This window comes from Natrix helvetica (assembly GCF_964273705.1).
Source record: "Natrix helvetica genome assembly, chromosome: 1".
NCBI classification, from domain to species: Eukaryota; Metazoa; Chordata; class Lepidosauria; order Squamata; family Natricidae; genus Natrix; species Natrix helvetica.
This window is the reverse complement of record NC_138548.1, coordinates 72,417,567-72,428,348: the sequence shown is the minus strand read 5'-3', so window position 1 is coordinate 72,428,348 and position 10,782 is coordinate 72,417,567.

Below are 10,782 nucleotides of genomic sequence, written 5' to 3'. Positions count from 1 at the left end.
CGCCATCACTGGCCTAGAGGAAATTACTGATATTTTTTTTTAAGCAAAGACGATTATTATGGTCTTCTGGAAGTTCACAACCACAGTAGCACACAAGACTTTTGAGTATGCACCCAAAACCAATGGGGAACCTTGAAATAATGGCTATGTCATCTGCATAAAGCAGAAGTAGAACATGCATTGCTGTTATTCCAGGCAGATGGGAGTTAGGATATGAGAGTTGTTTTGTTAATGAGTTGACCCATAAGTAAGACAGAAAGAGAGAATTCAAAATGCCTCTACAGTGCAGAGAGATTAAGTCTGAAGTTAGACTGCTGTGGATTGAATTTAATTTGATTCACAAGAATAGTGTCTTGATACAAGTCATGGATTAGGAACAACAGCATCAGTCAATGTCCAATCCCCTTAGTTTTTCCCATAGAAAGGATCTTGAGCTTGAGTCCATTGCCCAGAGAAACTCAAGATAGTCTTCTGTATTTCTCAATCAGTATAATCAATATCATTATACAAGGATGAGCTCTAATGGCAAATATCCAGCTCTGTATCATACCAGATTACACCCATCATTCACCAGCTGTGTGGACAGCTGCATGTGCATGAATGTGCAGGCGTTTTATTCCACATATAGTCAGAGACTAGCCTACCTATTATATTAATTCAATATTATTGAGCATATGAAAAGAATATCTGTGTTGCATTTATTTATATGTATGACTGTATATATGTTTGTTTGTATGTATATTTATATCAGTGGTGGGTTCCTACCGGTTCGCACCGGAACGCATGATCCGGTTCCTGACCGAACCCGGAAGTAACTGGACCCGGAAGTAACTTCTGGGAACTGGCACCGGCCCTGTCGCTCAATCGCCCTTGCCATCCCAATGCAGCTCACTCGCTTGCTCCCCCACCCATCCGCACTAAACTAGCTAGCCCAGCCCGCCGCTCACTGATTGGCTGGAGTCCAGCCAATCAGTGAGCGGGCTGGAGGCGACCTGTTTAAAAGCGGGTCCTCCTTCAAAACTCCCTTCCCTTCACCTTCCAGGAGCTTGCTGCTTCCCTCAGGTAAGCAACTAAGCACGAGGGGGGCGGCGGGTGTCTAGCTTCACTGAGGAAAGGCCTCCGGGCCTTTCCTCGATGAAGTGCCAGGCTGGAGTAGGCCGTGCGGCTGGTGGGAGGCTAGCTTCACCGAGGAAAAGCCTCCGGGCCTTTCCTCGCTGAAGCGCTGGGCTGGAGTCGGCTGCGCGGGTGGCGGGAGGCTAGCTTTGCTGAGGAAAAGCCTCCGGGCCTTTCCTCACTGAAGCGCCAGGCTGGCGTGAGCGGCAAGCCTCCGCGAGGCTAGGCCAAAAGCCCCCCGCCCCCCCTCTCCAGCCTCGCCTGGCTGGCTAAGCCTGCCAGGCGACCTAACAATCTTACCTGTCCTGCTGCCTCTCTGCCTGTCTGCTGTCTGCTGCCTGTTGCATCCATCCATCGCATCGAAGAGCTGCTGATTCTTCCTGCTGGTAAGTAACCCAGTTTTTTAAAATGTATTTTAAAATAATATTTTATTTATTGTGCATAGAATTTTTTAAAATAATTTTACTTAAAAGTATTGAGTGTAGAATATTTTAAAATGGTTTACTTCAATTTATTGTGTGTGGATTCTTTTTTTAAATTGTCTTAGACTATTTTAAAAAAGATTCTATCCAAAATAAATTAAAATAAACCATTTTAAAATATTCTATACGCAATACTTTAAAATGTATTGTGCATAGAATTGTTTTAAATTGTTCTATTGTAATTTATTGTGTATGGAATATTTTTAATGGTTTCATTTTAAATTATTGTGTGTGGAATAGTTTGAAATGGTTACAGTATAAATTATTGCTGGTGGAATAATGGTTCTTTCCTCCATCCACCTATACCAGCGATGGCGAACCTTTTTTGGCTCGCGTGCCATAAGTGGGGGGAGCGTGGGGGGGTCGTGTGCGGGCGTGCCGCACCCATAATGCAACGTGCCCCCCCAGTGCGCATGCGCGCACAACGCGCCCATTTTTGCATGCTTTTTTCGCCCTCCCCAGGCTCCAGAGGCTTTATAGGAGCCTGGGGAGGGCGAAAAGAGCCTCCCCCGGCCCCCGGAGGCCCTCCAGAGGCTTCAGGGAACATCCGGAGGCTTCCCTGAAGCCTTCGGAACACTTAAAACCACCCTCCGAGCAACCCGGAAGTGACTTCCGGGTTGCTCGGATGGTTGTTTTAAGAGCTCTGAAGGCTTCAGGGAAGCCTCGGGACGGTCCCTGAACAGGCACGAGACGTGCGTCTCGATCGCCCGGGCTCAGATCGCCTCCGCCATGCGGCGCCTCAGGCCCGGCGTCCTTGTACCGCTCCGCCCAGACTCTGCGCACTCGCCAGCGTGGCGCGCCGCCGCCTAAGGCCGGGATCGAGGTGGCTGCACGGCCTGCCTGGCATGGCGCGGCTGGAGGAGGAGGAGGAGGAGGAGGCGAGGGCGGCGCGGCCGAGGCCTGACGGCCGCGCAGCCGCCTCAATCCCTTGCGCCGTTCCGCCCAGCCTCTGCGCGCTCGCCCGGCCTTCACATCGCTGCCGCCGCCGCCAGGACGGGTTCGGCCGAAGGGAAGTCTGTCAGGCATCACCGCCGCCGCCGCCAGGGCAGGAGCGGCCGAGGCCTGACGGACTTCCCTTCGGCCGAGCCCGTCCTGGCGGCGGCGGCAGCGGCAGCGATGTGAAGGCCGGGCAAGCGCGCAGAGGCTGGGCGGAGCAGCCCAAGGGATCGAGGCGGCGCCGCCCTCACCTCCTCCTCCTTCTCCTCTAGCCGCGCCACGCCAGGCAGGCCCCGCAGCCGCCTTGATCCCGGCCTTAGGCAGCACCGCGCCACGCTCAATAGTCGCAACTCAGCTGCCTGCCGCTTTTCCCCTCCTTTGTCTCCCAGCCGGGGCGGCCCGCCGCCGAGTTGCGACTATTGCCGCCGCTGCTGCTGCCGTTCACAGGACCCGCCTCTCACCCTCTTCCTCCAGTCGGCAGGCTCCGATTCATTTGCTGCCTGCCAGGCCCTGGCGCCGCGTTCGAGCCGGAGGGGGAAAGGAGGTGAAGGAGAAGGAGGACAACAAAGCCCCCTTCGCTTTCCCCGTCCTCCCTCTTTCGGCTTAATCCTTGCGACGCCCGCGCAAAGCCCCGAGGGGACGGATTCCTGTGCGGGACACATGGCAGGAAGGCCATAGAGTCCCCCCTCCCTCCGCCGTCCAGACGGTCCCTGAAGCCTTCGGAACGCTTAAAATGACGCTCCGAGCAACCCGGAAGTCACTTCCGGTTTGCTCGGAGGGTGGTTTTAAGCGTTCCGAAGGCTTCAGGGATGGTCCCTGAAGCCTCCGGGGGGGCAGGGGAGGCTCTTTTCACCCTCCCCAGGCTCCTATAAAGCCTCTGGAGCCTGGGGAAGGCGAAAAATAGCTTTTAAAAAGGTGAACTCAGCTGGCCAGCGCGCGCATGCGCGCTGGCCAGCTGACAGGGCAGAGCCTCCGTGCACTGACAAATGGCTCCGCATGCCACTTGTGGCACGCGTTCCATAGAATCGCCATCATGGACCTATACCATTTATCCCATATCTGATAGAATTCTGATTCTTCTTTTCCCTGGATTTCTTTAGTTAATTTGTCCATTTCGGCACAGTCCATCACCTTTCTTATTATTTCCTCTTCGCTTGGGGTTAGCTTGTTTTTCCATTTCTGGGCATAGGCAATCCTTGCCGCCGTTATTATATGCAATATTAAGTACTGGATTTCTTTTTTGTATTTTGTAGGCAGTAATCCTAATAAGAAAATTTCCAGTTTCCAATCTATTTTAAATCCCGTTATTGCCTCCAGCCACTTTTGGATCTTTTTCCAAAACTTTTTAGCCTCCTCACAGGTCCACCATAGATGATAGTATGTTCCATGTATTGATTCGCATTTCCAACATTTTGGGGATGTATTTGCCGATATTTTGGCTAACCTTGTTAGTGCTAGGTGCCATCTGTAAAACATTTTATACTGGTTTTCCTTATATGCGACCGAGAGTGTCATTTTTAAGTTTGTTCCCCAAAATTTTTCCCATTTGTCTAATTCAATGTTGTGTCCAAAGTTCTGTGCCCATTTTATCATTTGTTCTTTCACAATTTCCTCTTCCATTTCGTATTTCAGGAGAAATTTGTAAATTCTCCCTATCAATTTTCTATCTGGGCTTTGGATGATTTTATCCAATTTGTGTGATTCTGTTTCCATGTCATATAATTTGGTATCATTATTGTATTTAGTTTTGATTTGAAAGTAGGTTAACCAGTCCACTTTTTTATGTTCTGTTCTGCCAATTCTTCAACTTTTTTTAAGTTTCCCTGTCTATCAATTAAGTCTCTATATCTTAGTATTTTGTTCCAATCTATAAAATTTGGATGACTCGTCCTTTCTGTTGGTGATAGCCAATTCGGGATTTTCACGTAATGGATTTTTTTTATTCTGAGCCATTTTTGCAATAATGCTCTTCTAATTAAATGTTTTTGACAGTATTTGTGTGTTTTATTTTTATCTCCCAAATTTGTCTGGCCACAGTTTTTGATAAAGTGATGAACAGTCCAGAGCTAAAAATTACCAAGGACCTTCATTGTTGAAGTCAATAGTTTTGGTGCTAATCCTAGTGTGTAGTGTAAATTCCAAATAAGCAGGTTTTTATTGATGGTCATGTTTAAGTGAGCGAAACATGAGACATTGTAAAATCCAGTGAAAATACCAAAGTCTCTTAAGAAGTTGTTATGCTTGAAGCACACAAAGCTAAGTTGTGGAGCACAGAAAGTTGAGAAATTATAGGAAGTTGTTCCAGTGCCACCCTATACTTAAGTACAAGAAATCCTGAGACTCCATCTACGCACAGCCAGTACTGATCAGTTCTGATTACAAGATTCAGGTTATTCAGGAACAATAGTCTACTTCTGGGTAAATATTCAGCCTAAATATCCCAAGCAAATAAACATTTTTCCATTTTGCCTAAAGGGGCCAATGAAGTTCTCCTGTGCATTACTAGGTAATGCGTGAAAAGCAATTTGAACATTGTAAGGACCAAATTCAGAATCTAGTCTAAATTAAGACACAGATTAATTTCACAGAAGAGCCTCACAGGCCTTAATGGTACGGAGGAATAATTTAGACAAAACACAGACATGATTCTTGTTAATTACAATAACAGAATGAGCTTATAGTTAAGTAAAATTAGCTCATCTGGTCTTATTTTTTGTCTGACCTACCTCGTAAAGCTAACATCAATCTTGCAAGTCTGAAAATGCTTCTTTCCCGTACCCTTTCCAGGTTCAAAACTAGGAGGATCTCTTCTGAGCCACTTGCTCTTCCCACATTCCTGCTGTAGGCTTAGCTGCCTTTTATGCAACTGTTCCCTCAGTGGTGTCTTGTTACCATATCTCCCAAGGCCATTCCCATACACCATTGTAGAGGCTCAGTGGAACCATGTTCATTTACCCAGACACATTCTTTGTGCACAGTTAAGTTGAATTGTCTGCCAAGAGAGATTATCCTTAACTAATAGATCCTTATAAAGTATTCTGGCAGGTATAAGAAATCAAGAACCAAGGTTGTTCAAATGAATACAAGATTATTCCATGCTATTTCTAAACAAGAATCTGTATTACTAATGGTCAAGCCAAGTTGGTGTTAGATAAGAGTCAACCGAATTTAAGGATGACTGGGCCTAGATCTCTTGTGGGCACAAAGGGACTCCACACTGATGATGCGCTCTATCCCTCCCTTGGGCTCAACCTAGTCATCTCCTACACCTTCCCTTGATTTCCTAGGTAGAAATGAATTGGAGTAGAAGATCAAGAAAGAAATCTATCATGACCACAATTTATTATTCTTATTATTGCTATTATTTGCTTTGTCCTGTGATAATCTAGCCTATAGATGAAGCCTCCAGATACTTTGCAAAGCAAGGGATTCCATTCCCCAAAATAGATCTGAGTGGAGAAAAGAATCTGAAGGAGTGTTATGTTTTTGAAGATGCTACGGATTCCAAAGCACCTATTGTAGTTTTTTTCCCACTAATAAATGATACCTTCAAGAAATACAAAGCACCAGGTAAGTTCCTTGTTGCCTTAACAGACCTAACAGTTTTTTCACAGGTGAATATTCACATTTGGTGTACTAAACCCTCTACTACCCTTGTGCTATTATAAATCAGTAAATTTGGAAGTTTACACAACCCTATCATCATTACTCATAATCCTCCTGCTAAATTACCCTTCATTTTCTAAGTTTAGATAAATATCTTATTAGTTGTCCCAAAGGATGGCAACTGGACTTTGTTTTATCTCTGAAGATGTTTTGCTTCTCATCCAAGAAGCTTTTTGTTAGTTGTACAACCTTGGAGTATTCAAGAAGATATTAATCTGTTTCAATTATATTGTCAGCAGTGGTGGGTTCCTACCGGTTCAGCCAAACCGATAGTGGTTTGGCGGCTGGGTCGCTGGAACGGCAGTGACCCAAGGCTGCTACGCCCCCCCAACCGATTCTCCCGGTGGCGCATAGGCACCGCCATCTTGTTTTTTGCTTCTGGACTTGCACAGAGCAATTTTATTGCACTGGGCATGCATACACAGTGCACATCAATCACATATGCATGTGCATGAAGCACCCACAAGCGAACCAGCAGTAGTGACTGCTGGAATCCACCCCTGATTGTCAGTGGTGTATAGTATGTAGTCCCAGGGACATATATGGGTTTACAATTCTGGGCTTGGGCCAAAGGAGTTTTGGGAAATTTGTCCCAAGGTTGTACTACTTAATATGCCAGTGGAAGGAAATTGTTAAATTAAATTAAATTAAGGATTTGTCCCATATATTTTCCCTGACTTTTTCTAGTTCTTGAATGCAATTCCTAGCACAACATTCTTTTAAAATTATTATTATTCATAAGCATTTTGAATATAGTGTATTGTCAGGGTATATTATCTACAAAAGAACAACACAGAGAAAACAAAAAGAAATATTAACACATATACTGGTAACAATAGTAATAATATAACAGAATAGTTTTGGCTAAATTTCTCTTTATATTAGCTTATTTATAATTCTGTTGATTATATTGGCATATTTATAATTATCAACCTTCTTTATATTTCGTTTATACATAACAATATTCTTTCTTCATCTAATTTCTACCTCTTATCTCTAACTACTCATAAAATCTATTCCATATCAAGTAATATTCTGTGTCTTCTTTTTCTTTTATTTTTAAAGTCAATCTGTCCATCTCTGCACAGTGTAATATTTTCCAAATTACATCCTCATCGGATGGAGTGTTCTCATTTTTCAAATATTTTGCAAATACAATCCTTGCTGCTGTCAGTACATGCAAAACTAAATATATAGTCCTTTTATTATAATCCATAGCACAACATTCAAAGGCTGCCACCCCCTCCCACTGCAAAGTTAAGTTTCTTATGTTAAATAGATCTGATATTATGGGCATTATGATGCCTTTGAAGTGCATGTCTTTCCTTCCTCTCCAACGATCATTATGACTTGTTTTAGTCTTCAGCCTTTGCATTATTAGTGTGCTACTCCATCCCATGACAAACAGGAAGTTAGGAAGAATGGAAGTTCCTGTTTGTTTGTGGGATGGAATAGCATCCTAATGATGCAAATCTGAATTTAGGGAAATATATGATTTGCAGCTTGACAGCTGAATGTCAGCAGGCTTCCTTCTGAACAGAGGCCTCAACACTCCTGCCATTCTACTATAATGGATGGATAGTGGAGCCAAAGTTATTCTATTCCAGTGGGTGAAATTTGTGGCACTTGAGATATTTCCAAACTCAACTAAGCTACAACTTCTATTTGGAATTGATGAGTGTGTGTATTTTAGGATTTGGTTTTTCTTACTACACAAGTATGGCTAATGTTGAAATATGGCGGAAGCTGTAATTCAGAAAGCCAGACGTTTCCCATCCCTGATGTAATCCAGCAGCAGAAGGTTCAATTCTTTTGATAGATAACCATAACATATTGACTTGCTTCTGTAATAGGGATAGCAGGACTAATAAAAAGATACTCACTTTCAGTGACGTGTGGTGAGGTTTATGGCTGGTGAGGCCGGTGACATCATCAGGAAGGCGGGGAATGGGACCACGTGTGCTGGAGGCTCAGGCTGCATCAGCCTCCAGCACACGTGATCCCATTCTCCGCCATCCTGAGCGTGCTCCACTGGCTCGCGCTCCGCAGTCCTCGAAAGCGACTGGGGAACGACGAGAACCTTCCTGCCTCTGCTGGACTTTGCGCGCTCCTCGCGACTACATATTGCAGTCGCGAGGAGCACGCAAAATCCAGCAGAGGCAGGAAGGTTCTTGTCGTTCCCCAGTCGCTTTCGTGCCTTCGTCATCCGGGAGCGCCGAAAACATTTCTGCCTCTGCCCTCTGCAGCTCCCAGGCGCGCCCGGACGGAGGTAGCCAGAATGGCGCCGAGGCAGTCTGGCGGGCGAGCGACCGAGGATCAGGCTGCCTCGCTCGCTCTTTCATCCGCCTGGACCGCCTCGGCATTGCTGTGGCTACATCCGTCCGGCTGCACCCGGGAGCTGCGGAGGGCGGAGGCAGAAATGTTGTCGGCGCTCCCGGATGACGAAGGCAACCCAGCGCGCGAAATCCAGCAGAGGCAGGAAGGTTCTCGTCGTTCCCCAGTCACTTTCGTGCCTTCGTCATCCGGGAGCGCCGACAACATTTCTGCCTCCGCCCTCCGCAGCTCCCGGGCGCGGCCGGACGGATGTAGCCACAACAATGCCGAGGCGCTCCGGGCGGACGAAAGAGCGAGCGAGGCAGCCTGATCCTCGGTCGCGAGGCCGCCTGATCCTCGGTCGCGAGGCCGCCGGACTGCCTCGGCGCCATTCTGGCTACCTCCGTCCGGGCGCGCCTGGGAACTGCGGAGGGCGGAGGCAGAAATGTCGGCGCTCCCGGATGACGAAGGCACGAAAGCGACTGGGGAACCCAGTCGCTTTCGTGCCTTCATCATCCGGGAGCGCCGACAACATTTCTGCCTTCGCAGCTCCTGGGCGCGGCCGGACAGATGTATATAATATTATAATATTACATGTATATATATATATATATATATATATAATATTATATACTATTATTTCATGAAGAGAGGTGAGGCTCTGCCTCCCCTGCCTCCCCTGCCCGCACGTCCCTGCTTACTTTGTTGTGCAGATTTTGAGCAAATAATGCATTTATAGTAAATGGTGTTTTGCAGGTGTGAAACGTGCTCCCACTGAACTGAAGAAAGGTAAAGTTAATGTAACTAGTCCTCTTTCTCCATATGGAATGTAAAACTTTCAATACTCTGAGGAGATTTTGATAAATTAATAGAGCTAACTAGTTACAACATTCAAAATAAAAGCTCAATCCTTCAAGCTTTACAAAGAGCAATAGAAAGAAAAAATCCTGAGACGAAATAGACATCTTTTCAAATACGACTGGAAGACTGCTGAATCAGCTGTTTCCTTGGATTAATTTATCATTAACGGCTATGTCAGCTTACTATACATTAAGATCATAATATATTTTGGTTATGACATTATATTAGTAGATCTTGGGAGCATTTGATCTGTATAGTAACATATCTCTAATTTATTATGTAATAAATATAATAAGCATATTATGTATTTCTAGTAGCCAATATTCTTTGACCAGTTTAAAAAATATTTTTTTAAAAATCTATGAAATATAAAAACAATATGATAGCATTACTCTTTTTCCTTTGTTCTCAACAAAGAAACTAAGCACAAAATAAGTCGCATCTGGAAGCTATAATTTAAGACAGAACTGGGCCCTTGGGCCTCTGAAGAGGTTGGCATCATCTAAGCAACATGAGCAAAAGAGGTTGGGGGATTAATATACCCCAATGTTATATCAGTGTAAAAATAAATTTTAAAACTTGCATGACAAGAGGAGCAAGAACTGCCAGTTCTTGACAAAGAAGAAGAAAAGCAACCTCATTTTATCTGAAATATTGGGATGGATAATTAAGGTATTGTGAAAGAAGAAAAGATTTGGGATAGGAAAGCATCATTCTGGAAATGTCAAATGAATTTAAATTATGAGAATTAGATAAAAAGACACAAGGGAAAATCCTGTAGTGGGGTGGGACTGATTTGGGGCTTATTGGGTATTTTGGCCTCTTCTGAAAAAATAGTTTTTGTTAACGTTGTCTTTTAATGACTTTAAAATTATTGATTTAAATGAAGGTCTAGGGTTCAGTTCACAATAAATAATACAATTTACCCCAAAAATGATATTAAATTATCTCCAAACTTAGTTTGATCAAATGTGCTAGACCATCAACACATTTCCAAGGAAAACAACATTTTCAATATTTCTTTGGAGGTGGGAAGGTGGAAGGGCAACATAGAGAGAAGCCACATCAGGTGTGATAATTAATTTGTTAAGTTTTCAAGGAGAAAAGTCACCATTTGGTTTCTTTTCTTTTTTCTTCCATTCAAAATACCACCCACTGCTTTCTTGACTGAAAATAGGGTGGATAATTTTGAGATGTTATGTTTGTACCGCTCAGGTAATTTCACAGGAATTTGCTTTAATAGGATATAATTGGAATGTATCATGTGCTGTTACTTTAGTGTATTTATTAATTTCTACTATGGTCTATAAAGGTTGAGGGAGTTCCAATTATTGTGACTAAACACACATTTTCATTTTTAAAAAGTTTTAGTTTGTAAAATACTTCCGGTTAAATGGGAAACACTGTAAGC